The sequence below is a fragment of the Musca domestica genome, unplaced genomic scaffold (assembly GCF_030504385.1).
Source record: "Musca domestica strain aabys unplaced genomic scaffold, Musca_domestica.polishedcontigs.V.1.1 46, whole genome shotgun sequence".
Taxonomy (NCBI): Eukaryota; Metazoa; Arthropoda; class Insecta; order Diptera; family Muscidae; genus Musca; species Musca domestica.
The window spans coordinates 4210346-4232316 of NW_026712336.1; positions in this window are offsets into that span (position 1 = coordinate 4210346).

Consider the following 21971-nt stretch of genomic DNA (forward strand, 5'->3'; position numbering starts at 1 on the left):
CCAAAGCCTTGACAAGGCAACAAAGACAGCAGAAAGACTCTGGTAAAAAAAAAAAAAACAATACATCTAAGAATGGACGCAACAAAATAAATGTTTAGTTATGTGTTAGGCAGGCTGACTGGCCAGTCTCCCAGTCAGTCGGGCTAGATGACTAACAGGCTGCTTGACCAACATCAGCAACAAATAATTTCTAGGCAAATGTATTTTCATTTAATCGTTCGCATATTTCGTTCACACATTGCCACGTCGAAGGCTGGCTGCAGCAAGTTTTGGCTTAGCGGTCCCAGCACCATCAGCATCAGGATGGCATCATCGTATCGCGTATATGGTTAATTCTTGGACACATTTTTATATAATAAACCCAATGGTGATTTTGTATATGGCATGATCGCTATGGCAACGATGATCGCAATGATGATATGTACGTAATGACCACGATGATGATGTAGTCGTCGTCGTCGTCGTCATTGGCCAGCCCCATGCTAAAAACTAAAGACACTCGGCATGAAAACACCATTGACAATGGTAATGACAATGACAATGTCACTTGTAATCGCCTTGACGATGGCAATGGTCAGTCTGTGGATGATGATGACTCGATTGTCATAGCGCATATGACATTGACTTCATCATTTGTTTTTCTTAACGCTAAATGTGTTTGTGGATTTTAAGTGAATGCAAATACAATATATTGTCTGCGATGGTACAGTGGTCCGCGGAAGGATGCAATATAAGGTATCAGTATTAATATCAAAATCAGACTAAAACAATAAATTTAAATAAATAGGTCGGAGCCTTTCATTGGGGGATACATGGAAAACGATGCATGGGGGATTAGGCCAGAGACATTGGCACTTACTATGAACAGCTTCAGCAAGAGGGATTATGACCCATTATGAACCTCATATATCGATTTTCGAGAAATTCCATTGAAAAATGTGGCTAAAAATCAAAATACCGAATATCGGGGCTATAGGAGGGAACTATCGAGGAAACTTCTGATATAGGGTTTAAAACATGTTTAGAACTATATATATAAATCGAATTTCAACAATTATAACTGAAATCAATACAGAACATTGGAAGGTATTAAGTGGAACGAGGTGAATAATTTTCACAAGAGGCATAAGCTACCAAATGCGAATTTAAAAAAAAAAAATTCAGGGAATTTCCTTTAAAAATATCTCAAACAAAAATCATAAAAATACCAAATATTGAGGGTTACCGTTACATTGAGTCTATTCGATATCGTGGACTAATACAGCGTGAAATAAAAAAACTGCAACCAACTTCAGATTTCTATTATTTCTAAGCCACTCGTCCGAGAGCTGTTAAAATTATTCCAGTGACAGCTCGTTATGTTGTTTACAACATAAAGCATTTTGGTGAGAATTTCCCAGAAAAAAATTATTCGTGATCGAACTCAAGCGTGATAGTGTGATTTCTTTATGTTTAGCTGGAAAGCCACAAGTGCCTATAGTTAGAGCACTCCAGCATTTAGATGTCAATAAATCTTTTGTGTCTCGTACCATCGCTCGTTACCGTGATACTGATAGCGTACCCCGATGTCAGGGAATTGGACGGAAGAAAACAGCAACATCAGCAGAAAGGGTTCGAAAAGTAAAGAAGCGACTTGACTTGACTGCGACTTGAAATTCCAAAAAGTGCAAGAACTTATACCGCAGCAGAAAGAAAATAGACTCAAAAGAGCTAAAGAGTCGCTTCGCTTGGCCGAAAGTGGTGAACTGCCGAATTTGGTTTTCTCCGTTGAGAAAACATTAGTTGTCCAGCAGTTTGTAAACAAACAAAATGTTCGTGTTTACTTGTCAAAGAGGTCAGCTGAAAATGGGCACCTTCGGTTGGCCACCAGAACTCAAGCGCCGGCCATGGTGATGGTTTGGGCCGCCATAACACCCGATGGTCGCTCTCCGCTCGTATTAATCGACCGTGGCATCAGAATAAATGCCGAATATTAGCGCCAAAAAATTCTGTAGGATATATTAAAGCCTTGGGCATACAAACATTTTGGCCGCAGATCTTGGTCATTTCAACAGGACTCAGCACCATCGCACTCAGCATACGTCATCCAAGAATGGTTACAAAATGAGGTTCCTCGCTTTATTTCCAGTGCACAATGGCCACCAAAGTCTCTGGATACGAATACGTTGGACTATTGTGTCTGGAGTATTTTGGAAGTAAAGGTTGGCACTAAAAAATACCAAAGTGTGGATCACCTCAAGCAAGCGCTTCGCCGGGAATGGGCGAAAATACTGTAAAGCAACATTCGGACAGCGAAGGACGAAATTCGTGCCAAAGGTGCCCAATTCGAACAAATCTAAACTTATTCTGAAATTTGCTAGATTTTGGTACATCCCACCGAATTAATTCTAGAAACAAATATTTTGTGAAAATCGGTTCAGATAAAGCTATAGCTCCCATAAATATGTTTCATCCGATTTTCGGTTATAAGTCCCTCACATCAGTAATATGCACTCCACAAGAATGATGTTTTGTATTAGATAACCTATGGCGCTTGAAAATACCTCTGTCAAATTTTATCGACATCGGATCAGATAAGGATGTATCTCCCACATAATATATCTTTACCCGACATCAGGTTTAATGTGCAGTAAATGGCTAATATTAGTCCAAAGGGACTGAATTTTTGCAATTCCGACGGAATTCAATCTAGAAGCAAGTACATCAAATTTGGTGAAAATAGGTTCAGATATAGCTATAGCTCCCATATATAGGTTTCATCCGATTTGGGTTTTAAAGTCCTTCACATGCGTAATATGCACTCCACAAGAATGATGTTTGGTATTAAAAAACTTATGGAGCTCAAAAATTCCTTCTACATTTTGGCAATGCCAACAGAATTCACCTAGAAACAAGTACTTCAAATTTAATGAAAATCGGTTCAGATATATAACTATAGTTCCCATATATAAGTTTCATACTATATGGGGTTTTAATTACCTTACATGCATCAATGAACTTTGGCATCAGATATCATATACAGCTCAGAAATAAGTGCCTAAAATTGTGTCAAGATCAGTTCAGATTTGGATATAGCACCCACATACATCTTAATCCGATTTCAGTTTTATTTTGCACCAAATGGCTAATATCGGCCCAAATGGATTGAAATTGTGGCACTTCCAACGGAATTCCGACAAGTACTTAAAATTTTGGCGAAAATCGGCTCAGATATATTTATAGCTCTCATAAATATGTTTTATCCGATTTGGTGTGAAAATCCTTCACATGTGTAATATGCACTCCACCACAATGATATTTAATACCAGACATCAGATATAGCTCAAAAAACCTCTGCCAAATTTTTATCGAGATCAGCGTAGATTTTTATATAGCTTCGATATACATCTTCATCCGATTTTACGTTTATTGATCACCATCTATGTAATATGAGCCGAAATTTAATAGATTTTTTTTCATATTCAAGCGAATTTTACCACTTAGTCAAACTGAGCCCGGTATACCTATTGCTCCAATAAATATTTTTTTAATATAATCCTTATCGAAGTCATATCATGCACTATACAGCAATGTTATTTGGTTCGTAATTGGTATGAACTACTTCACATAAATTCCCATAAACTTTTTTGTTACGTAAGCTCTACTAAATACTTAAAGTGGTGTAGAGTATCACACAGTTGGCACCGCCCGACTTTTAACCTTTCCTTACTTGTTTTTTTTTTCTGGAAGTTCCAATGAAGAAATTCTTCTTCTTTCTAACTGTATTTCCGTTATTAAAACATTAAAATGATGTAAAGCTGCAATTATCATTACACTTAAGCATGTCCCTATCCAGTCCCTCCATCCTCTGCTAAAAAGGGTTCCATTTATAAAATCATCTGCCACTTAGAAAAAATTAAATAAATTATTTAATGGCCAATTGGTGGTGCAAAAAAAGACCCTAATGATGGCATCACAGCTATAATTCATGACAATTTGAGCTTTCGCGGAGAAGCAAGAAAGCCAAGATGTGTGTGTGTGTATATATGTGACCAACGGAGATGAGATTACTAACATATGTTGCTAAGAATTCCATTCCGATCGAGGGAATACAAAAAGACACACATTACTAACTATGACTTGGCGTATTATCACAAATTCATTTTGCACTCCATTTACCGAATGTTTCAGGTCAATTCAAAGACCTTGCCAAGATGATCAACGAAGCAACCAGCCACGAAGGAAAATAAACGACGAACAAAAAAACACATCCAAAGAATATGCCAAACATTTTGCACAATTTGTGCCTCATTGGTCTCAATAACAATTCTTCATGTTAAATGAAGCACTCCGAAACATATTGGTTGGTCTACACTCTCAAATACGCATCGAAGCGTTGCGGCTTTTCATCTGGAAGATGCATAATATTCGTGCCACGCTATGTGTGTGGAAGAGAATTCGTTTTGTGAAATTATTGCAATTGAGATGTGTATTAGGATGCAGTGGTAGAATATGAGTAAAGATAAGTTAATATGATGGCAACTTTCAGCATCAAGGCCAATTTCCCAGTATAAAAACCGAAGTTATTTTTATACCCTCCACCATAGTAGTGAGGGTATATTAAGTTTGTCATTCCGTTTGTAACACCTCGAAATATACATTTTAGACCCCACAAAGTATATATATTCTTGATCAGCATAAAATTCTATATCGATCCGAACGAAATGAAGTAGGTTGATAAAATGTTACTCAAATGTGTACTATGTCTGCAGGACTTTTAGTATTGAAATTGGGCCATGTAGATCCACGTCTTCGTATAGCCCCCATATAACAATACCTCCCGATATTCGGTATTTTGATGATTTTAGCGACATTATGTACCGGAATTGTTTCAAATTTGATATTCGAAGTTCGTAATAGATACTACAGCATAATACAGAAAATGGGCCACATAGGTATACGTCTTCATATAGCCCTCATATAACTGTACCCCCTATATTCGGTATTTTGATTATTTTAGCGACATTATTTACCGGAATTATTTCAAATTTTGTATTTGAAGTTCGTAATGGATACTACAGCCTATGACAGAAAATTGTCTATGCAGGTTCACGTCTGCGTATAGCACCCATATAACGGAACCCCCGATATTCGGTATTTTGATGATTTTAGCGACATTATATACCGGAATTATTTCAAATTTTGTATTTGAAGTTCGTAATGGATACTACGGCCTATGCCAGAATATTGTCTGTGCAGGTGCACGTTTTATAACCCCCATGTTACCTCCCTATATTCGATATTTTGGTGATTTTAGCTATATTATAAACATTTTTTTTTTAAATTTCGCATTTGAATATTGTAATAGCTTGTGACAAAAGTTGCCTATGTAGGTCCACGTCGTCGTATAGACCCTAATATCCGGCTACATTTGGCTTTTTTAAGATTTTAACAGAATTTTTAACAGATTTTATTTTTTTTAAATTGCCAAACTTGTACCAAATGATGGAGGGTATTCAAAGTTCGGCCCGGCCGAACTTACACCATTTTTACTTCTTGATTTTAATGTAATTTTCTTCAGCTTGATATTGTCACTTAGTTTTGGTTCAAGCGAGTTCCAATCAAGGTCTTCCCATTTTATGCCAAATCTCCTTTAACAGTTATTACAACATGTTTTATAAAATATTGGTTGTATTATATTCCATTGCTTTGTGATCAAAGTAAAAACCCGATTTTTCAGAATACAATTATTTTCCTCAACACCCTAATATCCATTGCAAAAGGAAAAAAACCAAACCACAGAAATCGTATTGCAAAGTGTGCCTTTATCGGAAACCATGATACATTTAGGGAAAAAGTGATTAAAAATCATATGGACTAACAAATACACAGACAAGCCAATCAAACTGTTGCAATGCCAACATATTTCTTTACTCAAAAGTCTCCGATTGGATGAGACATGGAGTAGAGCACCATCCACGACCAAGAAGATGGAAAAGAAAGAAACAAAATTAACCAAAGAAATAATTGATGTTTCCGAATGCCACTAAATTATCAATTGCCCATAAATTTGCTCATTACGCGGAACGTAACACACACACATAATTGTGTTCATACATTTGTATTTATTTGGAGCAACGGATGAATCAAATGGATCGCCTGAATAGTGGTCAATACATGCAGTGTGTTTCAAAAACTGATCACATATGAGTAAATGCGAATGGAATGGGATTTCCAGAAAAATATGAGTATACTATCACCAAACTATATTATTATCAGATATGATTATATAAGTAAATGTTTACAATTCCCAATAATAAACAAGATAACCGAAAATCGGGCGAAACGACTATATTAGCAATTTTAGCAGGTATACACCTACAAATATATATTTATTTTTGGATTTGGACCACGATCGTTATGAATACGTATTACGGCTTCAGATTTGATAAGTAGAAAAGCAGTAAGTTCGACCGGGCTGCAATTAGAATGCTCTCCACAATTTGGAAAGTACTTGGAAATTTTCGATAAAAAAATCCTTTTAAAATTCTGTTAAAATCTTAAAAATATCGAATATAGCTGTTATATTGAGGTCTAGACGAAGACGTGGACCTGAATAAGCAACTACTGTCATAAGCCATCAAAAATTTCAAATACAAAACTTTAGAAAACAAATCCGGTAAATAATGTAGCTAAAATCATCAAAATACCGAATATAGGGAGGTATCGTTAAATCGGAGCTATACGAAAACCTGGATGTGAAGGAGGGTATATTAAGTTTGCCATTCTACTTGTAACTCATCGAAATAATCAGTTTGTACTCCATGCACCACAATATTGTGAGATAAAAAAAAACTGCAACAAAATCAAACGCCATAACTATACCCTACACCACAAGGTGGTCAGGGTATTATGTCTTAGTGCATTTGTTTGTAACAGGCAAAAGGAAACGAGATAGACCCAGAGTTCCTTTTGATGATTTGCATAGAATCACATTCTGAGTCGATTTATGCATGTCTGTCCGTCCGTCTGTCCATGTATCTCTGTAAACAAAGAACAGTTCGCATTTATTGCCCGATCCAGATGAAATTTTGCACAAATCATTTGTTTGGCCCAAGGACGAACCCTATTGAAATTGGAGATAATCGGTCAAAATTTAGATATAGCTCGCATATATATCTTCGTCCGACTTGCCTTTTGTTGTGCACCAAACGTGTAATATCAGCCCGAATAGTATGGAATTTTGCACGTACGATCAGATTGGACCTGAAAATAAGTATGCCAAATTTGATCGAAATCGGTTCAGATATAGCTATAACTCCCCTTTATATTGTTCATCCGATTTGTTATTTTTGTCCTCCACAGCCGTAATATGCACTCTGTAACAACAATATTTGGGGAAGTATATCAAATACAGCTCAGAAATATCTTTGCCAAATTTTATCGAGATCGGTTCCGATTTGGATATAGCTCACATATGTGTTTTTATCCGATTTTAAATTATTTGTGCACCAAATGGGCAATACAAGTCCGAATTGTTTTGGAATATTTGGTCCTTTGAACTTTAAATTATAATTATAATCATAGCGTGTATGATTGAATTCTCCCATTAAAACTTTTAATTGTTATGTGGAGCTCTACTAAATTAGCAAAGTGGTGTAGGGTATCATAACTTTTACTTTACTGTTTACTTTACTGTTTTTTTAAATTATTATGAATGAATGCAAAAAATGTCGGAAATAGCATCAAGTTTTAGAATAAGTTTAGATTTGTTCGAATTGGTTACCTTTGGCACGAATTATTGCCTTCAAAGCGCTTGCTTGAGGTGATCGACACTATGGTATCTTTTAGTGTCAACCTTGCTTTCCAATATACTCCAGACACAGTAGTCCAATGGATTGGTATCCGGAGATTTTGGTGGTCATTGTGCGTTGGAAATGAAGCGAGGAACCTCATTTTGTAACCATTCTGATACCACGGTCGATCAATACGAGCGGAGAGTGACCATCGGCTGTTATGGCGGCCCACACCATCACCATAGCCGACGCTTTAGTTCAGGTGGCCTACCGAAGGTGCACATTTTAAGCTGACCTCTTTGGCAAGTAAACACGATATTTTGTTTGTTTACAAACTGCTGGACAACGAATGTTTTCTCATCGGAGAAAAACAAATTCGGCACTTCACCAGTTTCGGCCAAGAGAAGCAACTCTTTACCTCTTTTGAGTCCAATTTCATTCTGTTGCACTTTTTGGAATTTCAATGGCTTTACCCCGAGCTAACTTTTAAATATTTGCCGAATGGAATATTGCGATATGTTTAGTTCACGAGTCATTTTTCGGCCACTGCCACGCGGGTTTCGTCGCTTCTTTAATTTTTGAACCATTTCTGCTGATGTTGCTGTTTTCTTCCGTCCACTTCCTTGACGTCAGGTCGACGGTACGAGACACAACAGATTTTTTCACATTTAAATGCTGGAGTGCTCTACCGATAGCCACTTGTGGTTTTCCAGTCAAATAAAAAGAAATCACACTATCACGCTTGAATTGCATCAGTAATAACTTTTTTTCTGGAAAATTCTCACCAAAATGCTTTTGTTCGCTTGTAAACAATATAATGAGCTGTCACTGGAATAATTTTTACAGCCTTCGGACGAGTGGCTTAGAAATGACAGCAGTCTGAAGTTTTTTGCAGTTTTTTTCATCTGACCCTGTATATTTTCTATACCTAGCAACACTAAGAGCTGGAGGTATTATAAGTTTGATTGGGCCAAAAAATTATTAGTTCTCGAAATATTGGTCCGCGACTCGCGATGTTACATGTGGATCTTGAGTCGATCTATGATGTGTCAATCTATCGGTCTATGTTAATTTATAATTAGTCTACAGGTCCCAATTATGGTTCGAAACTATAAAAGGAGTTAGGGTTAAAGCCAAAATAGAAGGGGAAACATAAAGGGGATGAAATTGAGCAAAAACTAATATTTTTACTGATTTTGGCGTCGCTCTGTAGGTCACAATTATAAGCCAATCGAAGCGTCTTTTTGCAATTTTTTATTCAGGACCACTAATTGGTATAGCCTCATATAACGGTATCTCCCGATTTTGTGGAACATAACAATTGTGGTTCTTGAAATGTCTCTTCTCTTCTTGCAAAAAATGTTCGATTCAGATCCACTAATTGGTAAAGCTCCATATAACGCTACCTCCCGATTCTCGGTATTTTTATGGCTTCAGCCACAACCAAATTAGGTGAAAGTTGAAAATTAAAGTTCTAGAAAGGTTCCTACTTGCAAAAAAAAATTCCATTCAGGTCCACAAGTAAGTATGGCCCCAAATAACGACATGGCCCTCGATTATCGGTATTTTGAAGGTTTCCAAGACCACATTATGGGTTTCCTAATTTTTTTACAGCATTCAATGAATTTTGCTGATGCCTTTTTTAACAGTGACTGAGTCCATTCCAAGTAAAAACTTGGTAGGAGTATGCGCCACCTTCAGCGTAACCACATACCCTCTCTCTTATTGGTATCCAAAAATCTAAAAAGCTAATACAGGGTGTTTTTTAAGGCCGATAGAACTTGAAATAACACATAAAATTAAATTATAATCAATTTTTTTTTTTTATTCGAAAGATCAATACGCGACATTATCATTTAAAAATGATTTCGGGCATAGGGGTACCGCGGCGGTTCTTGGACGTCCAATTTCGGCCACTTTTTCAATCACTGCTGGCCGTATGTCAAGAATAACACAAACAATGCTGGCCTCCAAGGCGTCAATTGTTGCTGGTTTATCAGCATAAACCAGTGACTTCACGTGGCCCACTGGAAATAATCGAGAGGTGTCAAATCGCATGACCTTGGAGGCCAATTCAGAGGTCCACTTCTTATCGCCAAATTTTAATTTCAATATGTCGATGGTTGCGTTCGCCGTATGGCACGTAGCGCCATCCTGTTGAAACCACATCTCCTCCGGATCAATGTCATCCATATTTTTCAACAAAAAAGCATTGATCATGGCACGGTAACGATCTCCATTGACCGTAACGCGAGCTCCGGCCTTATTTTTGAAGAAATAAGGTCCGATGATGCCACCAGAAAGAAATCATAAAAATTTCCTTTTCACTGCAAATTTCAGATCATTAAGCTCGTCTCGAAAGAGAAAACAAACACTTAAATCATAAAACATATGATCTTCGCCTTAATAAGGCAAAACTCAAAAATTCAGCCGAGCCTGGCTGTGGGATTTGAACCGCGGACCTCTGTATGCAGCCAACTAGAAGTTGCCGTCTCTACGTTCAGAGCCATTAACCCGTCTTCCTAAAGCAGCACTAAAACAAGTGTATGCATCGGAAGCAATGTAGTTGTTGTGGACAAAAAATCCATCACTACAAAAACAAAACGTTGCTGTGAAAAAGATCTGCCAATAGAACTTGAGTCGAACCTGGAGAGTTTCTAGTATATAATTCGCATATGCTAATTTGCAATAAGTTCGAAATATATACTACTTTTCAGAGAACGGCCCTTGTAAGCCATCATCCACATCAAATATGCCTGATGAGCCGCTTAACCAACGGCGAAACGCGTCGCATAGTGGTGAGTGTGTGATAGTGTCTATCTGGATTTCCTTTTCACTGCAAATTTCAGATCATTAAGCTCGTCTCGAAAGAGAAAACAAACACTTAAATCATAAAAATTTAATTTTTTTGTGTTGCTTTCTGCAATTTAAAGTTCTATATAGCTTAAAAAACACCCTTTATAATGAATAATTTTTTGAAGTACTTACTGGTGTTAAAATATATTTTATAAGACCTATTGGGTTCATTGTCGTTTAAATCTTTGTCTAATATTCTAGATTTTGAGGAAATTATTATTTTCAATAACATTAATATTTTTTCATAACAACTTGGACTGGAATGCCTCATACGATGTCAAAAACCTATTTGTCCTTTGTTATAAAATTTCGTTTCGTTAGACAGATAGAAATACGTCGCATCTCTCTTAGATCTGTAGCACTTTCAAACCGAAAGACCGTATCAAGAAGATTGTCATTATCAAACATCAATTATCCTTTTATGACGACTATCTGTTGAAGTTTGTCGCTTTTTTCGCAAACACAACTTTAACATCAACTCCAAATGCACTCCAGTTCTAGTCCGTGTTGCAGAAATATTTTGTCGGTGGTTTACCACACGTTCCGACAAAGACGTTCAGCATGTGTGGCTGGTGGCATTGCGCAACTGCCGTCTGGAGTTTTGGAATTTTCTAGCGAATGTTGCCATTGAAGTTGGTGTTTAGACTCAGTCATAAATATTGTTTGAATTAGAGCTCTTAAAGTCATTTGCCATTATTGCCAATGATATATTACATGCACTAAGTGATTTGATTATATGTTTGTCGTTCTGCTAAGAATTATATCATTGCTGTTGTTGTTGGATCACCACCATCATCATCGTAGTTGAAGAAAAAATGGTGTATGCTTGTGAAAATGTGTTGGTATGTATGTATGGTATGAGTGTAGTGTGTCTAGTGGATAAATCACAGATTTATTTCCACTCTACTCCGTATTAAGGATAATATGTGGGAGTAATAAACGTTCGATTTATTTCGATATTTCGATTTGGCATAGAATCATAGCGTATTATCGTAGATTATTTATGGAGCATTAAACACCAAAAAGCTTTTGCATTGCTCTGATTTTTTTGTGGGCACTAAAATGAAGTATTTGAGGGAAGCTTTGAGAGGCTGTTGAGCATTTGAAATGAGGAAAGCAATGAACTCTTGATAAAGAGCTCTTCTATCGATGAATGAAGTTGGAAAGAAATTTGCCGCATATGATACGGTTTAATTCTTTATTCTGGAAACTCATTACAATAATGGAATGCAATTCAAAGAGATTTAAAATAATTTAATATTAGAGAAAAGAAAGATATCTATCGATATGTTGAATTCAAAATATATTAATACTTAGAGACCCTATAATGTCACACAGCTTAAACAAGCCACATCACGAATGGACTTTAATATTCGTATTGTAATTAGTAATATTACTACAATATTATACAGAATCAAATGTCTCCAAGGAATTTTTATATTAAAATTGCAAAAAATGCGAAAGAAGGCCGAACTTAGCTCCTCTGCCGATATCTCTACTTTCACATGCATAATATGTGATTCCCATTTACATTTTCAAAGTTCTTGCTCGTATCAGCAGATAAAACCAGTAAAGAAAGTCCTAAAGTAGGGCGGGACAGGCTTTATGACCTCCTACCACACTTTGCTAATTTAGTTGAGCTCCACATAACAATTAAAAGTTTTTATGGGAGAATTCAATCATACACGCTATGATTATAATTATAATTTAAAGTTCAAAAGACTAAATATGCCGAAGCATTTATATTTTTTAAATTCGGACTTGTATTGCCCATTTGGTGCAAATTTAATTTTAAATCAGATAAAGATATATATGGGAGCTATATCCAAATCTGAACCTATCTCGATAAAATTTAGCAAAGCTATTTCTGAGCTGTTTTTGATATATTTCCTCAAATATTGTTGTTACAGGGAGCATATTATGGCTGTGGGTAACAAATACAACAAATCGGATGAACAAAATATATGGGAGCTATAGCTATATCTGAACCGATCTACACCAAATTTGGCATACTACCTTCTAGACTCAATTCGGTTGCATGTGTCAAATGCCATCCCATTTGGTGCACAATAAAAGGTAAATCGGACGAAGTTATATATGGGAGCTATATCCAAATATGAACCGATTTCGATAAAATTTAGCAAAGGTATTTCTGAGCTGTATTTGATATATTTCCCCAAATATTGTTGTTACAGAGTGCATATTACGGCTGCGAAGGACAAAAATAACAAATCGGATGAACAACATATATGGGACCTATAACTATATCTAAACCGATTTCGATCAAATTTGGCATACTTATTTTCATACTTATTTACATATTGTATGTGCAAAATTCCATACTATTCGCGGTGATATTACATGTTTGGTGCACAAAAAAAGCAAATCGGACGAAGATATATATGGGAGCTATATCTAAATTTTTACCGATTATCTCCAATGTCAATAGGGTTCGTCCTATGACCAAACAAATGTTGTTTGGAAAATTTCATCTCAATCGGATAACAAATGCGACCTGCATTTTGTTCACAAGAATACATGGACGGACTGACATGCATAAATCAACTCAGAACGTGATTCTATGCAGATCATCTAAAGGAACTATGGGTCTATCTCGTTTCCTTTTGCCTGTTACAAACAAATGCACAAAGACATAATACCCTGACCACCTTGTGGTGTAGGGAATAAAAACGCTGCGCCTTTTACCGAAACGTACCCTTGAAATAGGAAATTTCGAACTCAGTTATATTCTTATCGGTTAATAAATACCAATTTTATACCATTTTGAATAATTCAATACTTTTCGTACCCCAAAGTACTATTTCGCAGGAATCCCAGGATATCTCACCCATTCCAACCTCAGGATGCAAAATTTCAATGTTTTGGCTATTGATAATAATATTGTATTATTTAGCACATTTCGTACCCCTATCTCACCAAAGTTTTTCGGATCGTTCTATTATTTTTTGTACCCTAGTTTGGAAAATTCCATCTTAATCGGATAATAAATGCGACCTGTATTTTGTTCGCAAAAATACATGGACAGACGAACGTCGGTCTGACATGCTTAAATGGACTCAGAAAGTGATTCTATGAAGATCCTCAAAAGTAGCTATGGGTATATCTCGCTTCTTTCTCCATGTTACGAACAAATGCACAAAGACATAATACCCTGACCACAGGGTGGTGTGGGATATAAAAAAATATAGAAAATAGCACGCAAAATTCTAAATAGTAATAAATTTGATATTAGGTGAAGAAGAGCTTTGAAATCCTGAAATTTGATATGGATGTCACTTTTGGTGTCTGTGGTTAAGATATGGAGGTGGTCTTGGAAATGTGTACTCTAATTTTTCGAAAAGTACCACGTAGTACTACATTAGGTTTTGGGTGAAGGGGTGGGGCCGGAATCCTCATATTTTATATAGAGGTTTCTCTGGGTAACTGGAATTGTGATACGGAGGAGAGTTTGAAAATGTGTACGAAAAGAACTGGTACTGGTATTGGGAGAAAGTGTAAAGCTGTTATACCGAAATTCGAATTTGAGGTTTGTGTCGGCATCTGGGATAGAGATAAGTTCGAAAATGTGTGCTATAAATGTACGAAAAGTACTTAATAGTACTAAACAAACACTACTACTTTTTTACTCGCAGTGGTACTTCCGCTCAAATTCGATTAAAGAGAGAAACAGGTTCAAGAATTACGGAGCTTTGGTAAGTATGGATCATTTCAATCATACTTTTATTGCAAACGTTAGTTTGTTTACATAACCTTGTAATGTGTTAGTAAGCACATATGCTTTTTACGTGGCCCAGAGACGTGGAAATTTGCGATTCCAAACGAAACTGTTATTGGTGTTTTGGGGCGAAATATTCATCTAATCTCTAATGCATAGTTCCCACCACTTTAAACCATCTAAAAACATTAAATATTTTTAATGTTTTTATATTTCACATTAGATTTTTACAAACATGAAAAAAATAAATCCAACACCTTCTTAAAAGGCCTATTCTCGGTCTATTGAATTGCAACACCTGTTAGCACCATAATTCACTTTTTTTGTGCACACACTCACACACGGCAGCATATGGCTAATCCACTTGTCATTTAGTGTGCCGTTTGTGGAAAATATGACCAAATAGAAAATAAATAGAAACGCAACCATGCCATCATGATCTTCATCATCAGCAGCAGAAGCAGGAGCAGCAGCATCATCAATTCATGAGTTTTTAAATCGTCTGCTGTCTTAACTTTACAGATATTGCCTAAGCAATAAAACCATTTTTAGAAAGAAGACGGCGACGACAACGTTGGAGAAGAAGAGGCATAAAAACCCAAACACTTTTTCACAACTCTGAGCCCCGAAACATCATATTTCTTTTGGACCTCATCTTGGAGATGGGACCATAATAATTCGCCTGGTATTGTTTCTCTACACGGCAGTGACCACAAACAGCACACATTGTCGTTATGTGTGTGCCGTTGTTGTTGTCGTCCTCATCATATGATCATAAATATGGGAAGGTTATTTGACTGTTCTTTTTTGTTTCATTTCATGGACTTTTGACCAAAACAGTCCCAGGCCAAGTCCCAGCCACTCGGCCTGCCGGACATCCAGCATTATTGGATTTTCTTTCTCAATTTTTCACCAAACTTATTGCTAATGCTGTGGCGAAGAGAACCAGCGCGAAACGAAACGAAACGTCCTATTGGTCTATTGTGAATTTTCGATATTTTATGGCATATTGTTGGCATAAAGTCCAAACTAAAAGACGCTCGCTGGCTTGCTAACTCACCACCAACAACAAAAAAAGAAATAGTAGCTGACTACATCTTTAAGATGCACCTTGCATTCATTGTTCAATATCATCAGCCGTAGAGTTTTGCTCGTCGGAGCAACATCATTCTTTACCATAATGTCATGATTTTCAAAACAAAAAGAAGAGCGATTTTTTTTTGTTCGTGGCTGCTGCCAGCAGCTGAAGAGCCTTTTCTTCGTCGTTGTCGTCTTCTTCAGTTTATTTGAGACTTTTTGTCGTTGCAATTTTTTGGTCGGTCTTGAAAATGTGCATCCTGTGCTCACATAAAAATTGACATACACCCAGCATGGTAACTTGGCGGGAAATGATGATGATGATGGCGATGGTGATGGCATTGAATATTATATTCCTGGACAATATGAATGAATACGCTCGAGGAAAATTCAAATGTCAATAGTGGCAAATTAAATAATAGAAATAATTAAAAATATCCCAGCGAAAACTGGGGGTGCATGACCCACTAAAATGTAGTATAAACAAACTACCTTCTGCATCACCAATAAGTTGTATGTAATGGGCTATTCTTTTAAAAAATTACAAAGAAGAACTTTTAGTCATTACCAAGTAAGGAGTAACGTAATCACAAAGTGTTTACGCCTGACCAAACACCGAAGGTTGTGAGTTTTGCACTCGGCGTCGCAAACGATGGAAAAGATAATAAAATACGAAGAGTTTATTGTTGTAGGTTTAAGGGATTAAACAATTCTTCATGACCGCAACAATGGCACAGTGTAAAGTGAGCTTTACTACAAATCAGAAAATTGCGAGTTCAATACCAACAGCGGACAAAATAAAAAAGTGGTGAAATGTGCTTGGAATGGCTTAGTACTTCGATTTACAATTAAATATGAATGCCAAACATTGTTAAAAACCCTAATACTCTGGAAGAAGTTGATTATATTTAAATTACTCTAGAATTATCCCCATTTGCCTCACATAAAAAATTGGCCAATTATAGCTACGTTTATATAAGGAGTACCATGTAAAATAGAGGTAGAATTAAACTACCCATGAATAATATATTTAATACCCCCACCATACTATACAGGATGAGATAAAAAAAAAACTGAAAAAAAGTCAAACGCCTTAATTTTTACATTTTTTTAATTTTATTGAATGAAAGCAAAACACTGTCGGAATAGCATTAAATTTGAGAACAAGTTTAGATTTGTTCGAATTGGTCACCTTTGGCACACGCTGTCCGAATGTTGCTCTGCGGTATTTTTGCCTATTTCCGGCGAAGCGCATCCATCTCCAAACTCGATCTATGTTTGACAATAATATTATGATGTTCCAAGTTTGGATCGAATCGGATATTCCCATCTAGAGTTACCGTGCACACCAGCAAGTCATACAGACTAAAGGGCTGCAAATGTGACAATTTTCCCTATTTAGGCCATGGAGAGAAAACGCTCGTCATGTTGTGCCCTGTTTGATCAAACGCACAACAGTACGTGACATCCAACAAATGCGCGATGTCTCGTCATGTCGGTCACACTCAAACCCATCGTCATAACATGTAATGACCAATAAAAGGGAATGTTGAATAGTGTGTCATACAAAAATGTTCTATCAAAAAACAACAACAATTATGAAACAATTACCAACCAAAAAGACACACACGTGATAAAGGCAAAGCGCAATCGCTACCTGATTTTCCGATATGTGAAAAAATAAATTTTTTGTAATAAAGAATTTCTTGGCGATTACTAAAATATTAAAGGTACTTCTAATTGGTCCACAAAAAATTTTCACATTTCGTGGTTATTGACGAAACAATCTAAAATTTTAATCCTTATTAAAAAACAATAATCCCCTGAAAAATTTTGATTATAATTTCATAAATGTTTGCCTCCGGTATTGAGGTGTAAATGAGAATGATACCACTGTAATTCACGTAACAACACTCTATACTTCTATTGTTCAATTCTGTGCATATTCTGTTATTGAATGAGAGTCAAATCTCTGCCCGACGATGACACGGTTCGATGTCATCGTTGACACCCTGCATTTATAGAGGACACCATGCAAATATTCGAGTCAGCCATGCCACGATCGAACCTTAGACAATGGCACACATGAATCAAAATGGGGGATGTTGTTGGTTGTCATTGCCTATCAAATACATAGCGCATGATTGAGTAGACAAAGTCAGTGTGTCGAAAAAAGTATAATATACAGACAGAGGACGGACGGATGAACGGACATCGTTAAATCCACTCCAAATGTCATGAAACTGATTTATTTCAAAACAAGTAAGCAAGGGCTATATTCGTGCGGGGCCGACCATGTGATATCCTACAACACTACAATATGTTAGAAGCCCCCTTTTGTCCAAATTCACTTTAGAAGTTTTCGCTTCTGAAATTATGTCATAGAGCACTGCCCAGATATTAGACTTAGCTTTTAGACAAGGGACATTTGTCCAATATCTACGCACTCCGTCGTGCTGTTAGTTGTTGCGGTCCATTTTACAGCTAAATATAATCCAATAGTCATCCCAAATGCTAGAATTCTTCCCTGTGCTTAACTATCTTCTCAAGCGTGTCGATTGGCTTCAATTGTGTTATGTGGATTTTCTTCTGTTTTGGGAACCCCTAAATATTTTGCGATCATCTCCAAAAGCAAGAGGCCCCTCTGTGTCTCCAAATTTAGACTCATCTATATGATTGCTTGTCTACGTTATTTCACTATATTCGTCAACGAAATCAGCATTAAAAAACCAAAAGTTCGCTTATTGTGTATTTCGGATATCGCCTGTAGGTAATGTTGGTATTTTTCACACAAAAGTAGTGGTCCATTCTACCCGCTGTCCTAAACTCTAACTTTATGCAAAATCAGGAAAATTTTTAGTTGATGGTCCATTTCAACCCCTAAATATATTGCGGACATCTTAACATCTAACCCTACCTTTGTGAAAAATTTCGTGAGGATCGAACGATAATTGTAATCTGTATATAAATAATGACCCCAACCTGTGTTGTGAAGCGAAAAAATATTACAAAATATACACTTCAATATTATATGTCAAATTGAAAAAATCGCATGCGATAAAAAATATGAAAATAAAAAAATGTCACAAAATACTACAAAATCTATATTAACATCATTATTGGTATCTTTTTAGGCGATTTATACTTTTATACCAAAAGGGCATTCTAAATTGACAAAATTTGTCAAAATCGCTCCAGCCATTCTGGAGATATAAGCATTCTAGCTAACATCCCCTTCCTTTGTATATATACATTGTATATATTTCGCTATATATATCCGATATTTTTACCATCGGCATCTACGTAACGGTCAGAATTGTCCTGTTCGTTCATTTGTGATTTCGCAGGCATTAAAAATATTCGCGGTTTAATGGAAAATTTGACTTTTATTTATCACAAATGCTATGGCCTATTTCAACCACTAAATATTACCCGAAGACCATCAAAATTGGAAAGCTTCTGCCCAGCCCAAAGCTCTAGCCCCATGTTAACTTTCGCTTCGATTGATCTATAATTGTGACCTGTAGAGCAACTGCAAAGTCAGAAAATTTTTCAGTTTTTGGTCCATTTCAACCCCTAAATATTATACGATCATCTCCAAAAGAAATAGGGTTCTATTCTGGCCTTAACCCCACCTACATTCTAAATTTCGTGAAGACCGGGCCATAATTGCGACCTGTAGAGTGATTACAAATTAACATGGACAGACGGACGGACGAACATACATAGCTAGATTGGCTCAGCTCGGCGAGATAGGAAGATCCGTATATACTTTCCTATGTGGAAAACCAATATTTCGAGTTGTTACATAATTTTTGGTCCAATCAAACTTATAATACCCCCAACACATAGTGTTGTAGGGTATAAAGACCTGGGATCTATAACCGTTAAAAGAAATATAAAAAAAATTAATCGGATATTTCCCAATGTCTTTATTTCGGCCTGGCTTTTGCAAAAGTTAACAAGTATTTAAATATAATTGCACCATTTCCATTTTTTATATATATTTAAAACTTGTAACCCACATCAAACGCATAACGAAACTAAAATATTCGAATACTTACTAAGATTTTTCTTTGAGCCTAACTAAACGCTTTCTAGCTAGCGTGCATCAACATCTTCCCGGCTTGACCATCATTCTGACTGTAGCGTTCTGTTCCCAAATAGCTTTTTGTTTCGTTACGTTTCCTCGCTTGGCATATTGAGTGCTGATGATGTTTGCCAATATTTAAACAGTAAGTGCTTTAAAAGAAAAATAACCTTCCAACGGCTGACATTGTACCTCTTTGCTCGGTGTACTCGGTGGCTTTTACGAATGAATATGAGTACTTGAATGGTGGTGGTGGCGGCTGATCGTGGTCCTTATACGCGGGATATATGCGCGTTTTTTGTGGTTGCAGGAGATTTTGTGTTTTTTTTGGTAGTGGTGGTTGGTTGGTTGGTTACCTTTAAGAAATTGTGTGATTTATTTGATGTGTCAAGTAAAGCGTTCAATTAGTGACTTAAATTGTGTTTATATGTAGGCAGTTTTCCAAAACACATAGCAACATAGGGGTAAACGAAAACAGAAAAAAAAACACTTGGAAAGCTTGGTAATGGAAAAAGCATTCAATTCGAGGGAGACAGGAGGTGTCTTGGAGCCGAGCTGGATAATAGAGGGCCTTTTTTGAAAGATATAAATACAGGGGAAGATAAAAAACTGCAACAAAGTCAAACGCTTCAATTTTTACATTTTTTTAAATTTTATTAAATGAAAGCAAAAAATCTCGGAAAAAGCATCAAATTTTAGAATAAGTTTAGATTTGTTCGACTTGATCACCTTTGGCGCGAATTATGGCCTCCAAACGGCCAACGATACCGTCACACGCTGCTCGAATGTTACTCTGCGGTACTTTGGTCCATTCCCGGCGAAGCGCTTGCTTGAGGTGATCGACATTTTGATATTTTTTAGTGCCAACCTCGCTTTTCAAATGTCCAAGGCCTGCGGCCAAAATGTTTGCGTGCACAAGGCTTTAATACGCCCTCCAGAATATTATCGCTATAATATTTGGCATTTATTCTGATGCCACGGTCGGTGGCGGCCTACACCATCACCATGGCCGGCGCTTGAGTTCTGGTGGCCAACCGAAGGTGCACATTTTCAGCTGACCTCTTTTGCAAGTAAACACGATCATTTTGTTTGTTTACCAACTGCTGGACAACGAATGTTTTCTCATCGGAGAAAACCAATTTCGGCAGTTCACCACTTTCGGCCAAGCGAATCAACTCTTTAGCTATTTTTTGGCTAATTTTTTTTATTTGCGGTGTAAGTTCTTTTACTTTTTGGAATCTCAATGGCTTTACCCCGAGCTCATTCTTCAATATTTGCCGAATGGAATAGTGCGATATGTTCAGCTCACGAGCCATTTTTCGACCACTGCGAAGCGGGTTTTTATCAAGTCGCTTCTTAACTTTTCGAACCATTTCTGCTGATGTTGCCGTTTTCTTCCGTCCACATCTTTGACGTCGGACTACGCTACCAGTATCACGGTAACGAGCGATGGTACGAGGCACAAAAGATTTATTCACATTTAAGTGCTGGAGTGCTCTAACGATAGCCACTTGTGGTTTTCCTGCCAAATATAAAGATATCACACTATCACGCTTGAATTCCATCACGAATAACTTTTTTTCTGGAAAATTCTCAACAAAATGCTTTTGTTCGCTTGTAAACAATATAATGAGCTGTCACTCGTAAAATTTTAACAGCTGTCGGACGATTGGCTTAGAAATGACAGCAGTCTGAAGTTGATTGCAGTTTTTTCATCTCACCCTGTAGAGGCCTTTGTTAAATTTCCACAAACTTCCCTCCTGCAATTGTATTGCACCATTTTTTCAAACATCGACTCCTGTCGGCTGTTGCCGCTCGTATTTGTGGTCATCTCCAAAGTACATGTTTAGAGTTATAAATATAGGTAAAGTTATATGGTTATTGTTGTAAAGCACATCTTTGTTGTTGGCATCACAGTGACCAGTGGTTTGGCGTTTTTTCTTGCTATTGCTATTGAATCCCCTTTTTAACTTATGTTTGACTTTATTAGCAGCGACGTGTTTAAGCCTTATGCCACCACTAGCACCATCACTTGTTCGCCTGGCTCAATGATTGGATAGAACCTTGTTGCTTCATCATGTGTGCTGATTCTCATTCTCCTTCGGCTTCTCCATCTCCATCTTCTCCTTCTCGTTTCATTGTTTTGTTGTGGATAGAAAAGCAGCTACAACCAAAATCAGAAGAAAATCAACAGCCATATAGATGGGGGTTTTTTGTTGTTGTGCTCTGGCATTGCTTTATAAATTTTAATTTAATATAATTTTTTGTGCCATAGAACAAAAATATCATTATAGAAAATTCTTGGGGAATTTTTTGTTGCCACTTTGTTTCGTTACAGGCACAAACAATCTATGGCCGTATTGATTGTATTGCCGAGGCAGGCAATCGTTTGGCGTCACTTAAGATATTCTATACTGGCTGGCTGCAGTATCAGCCG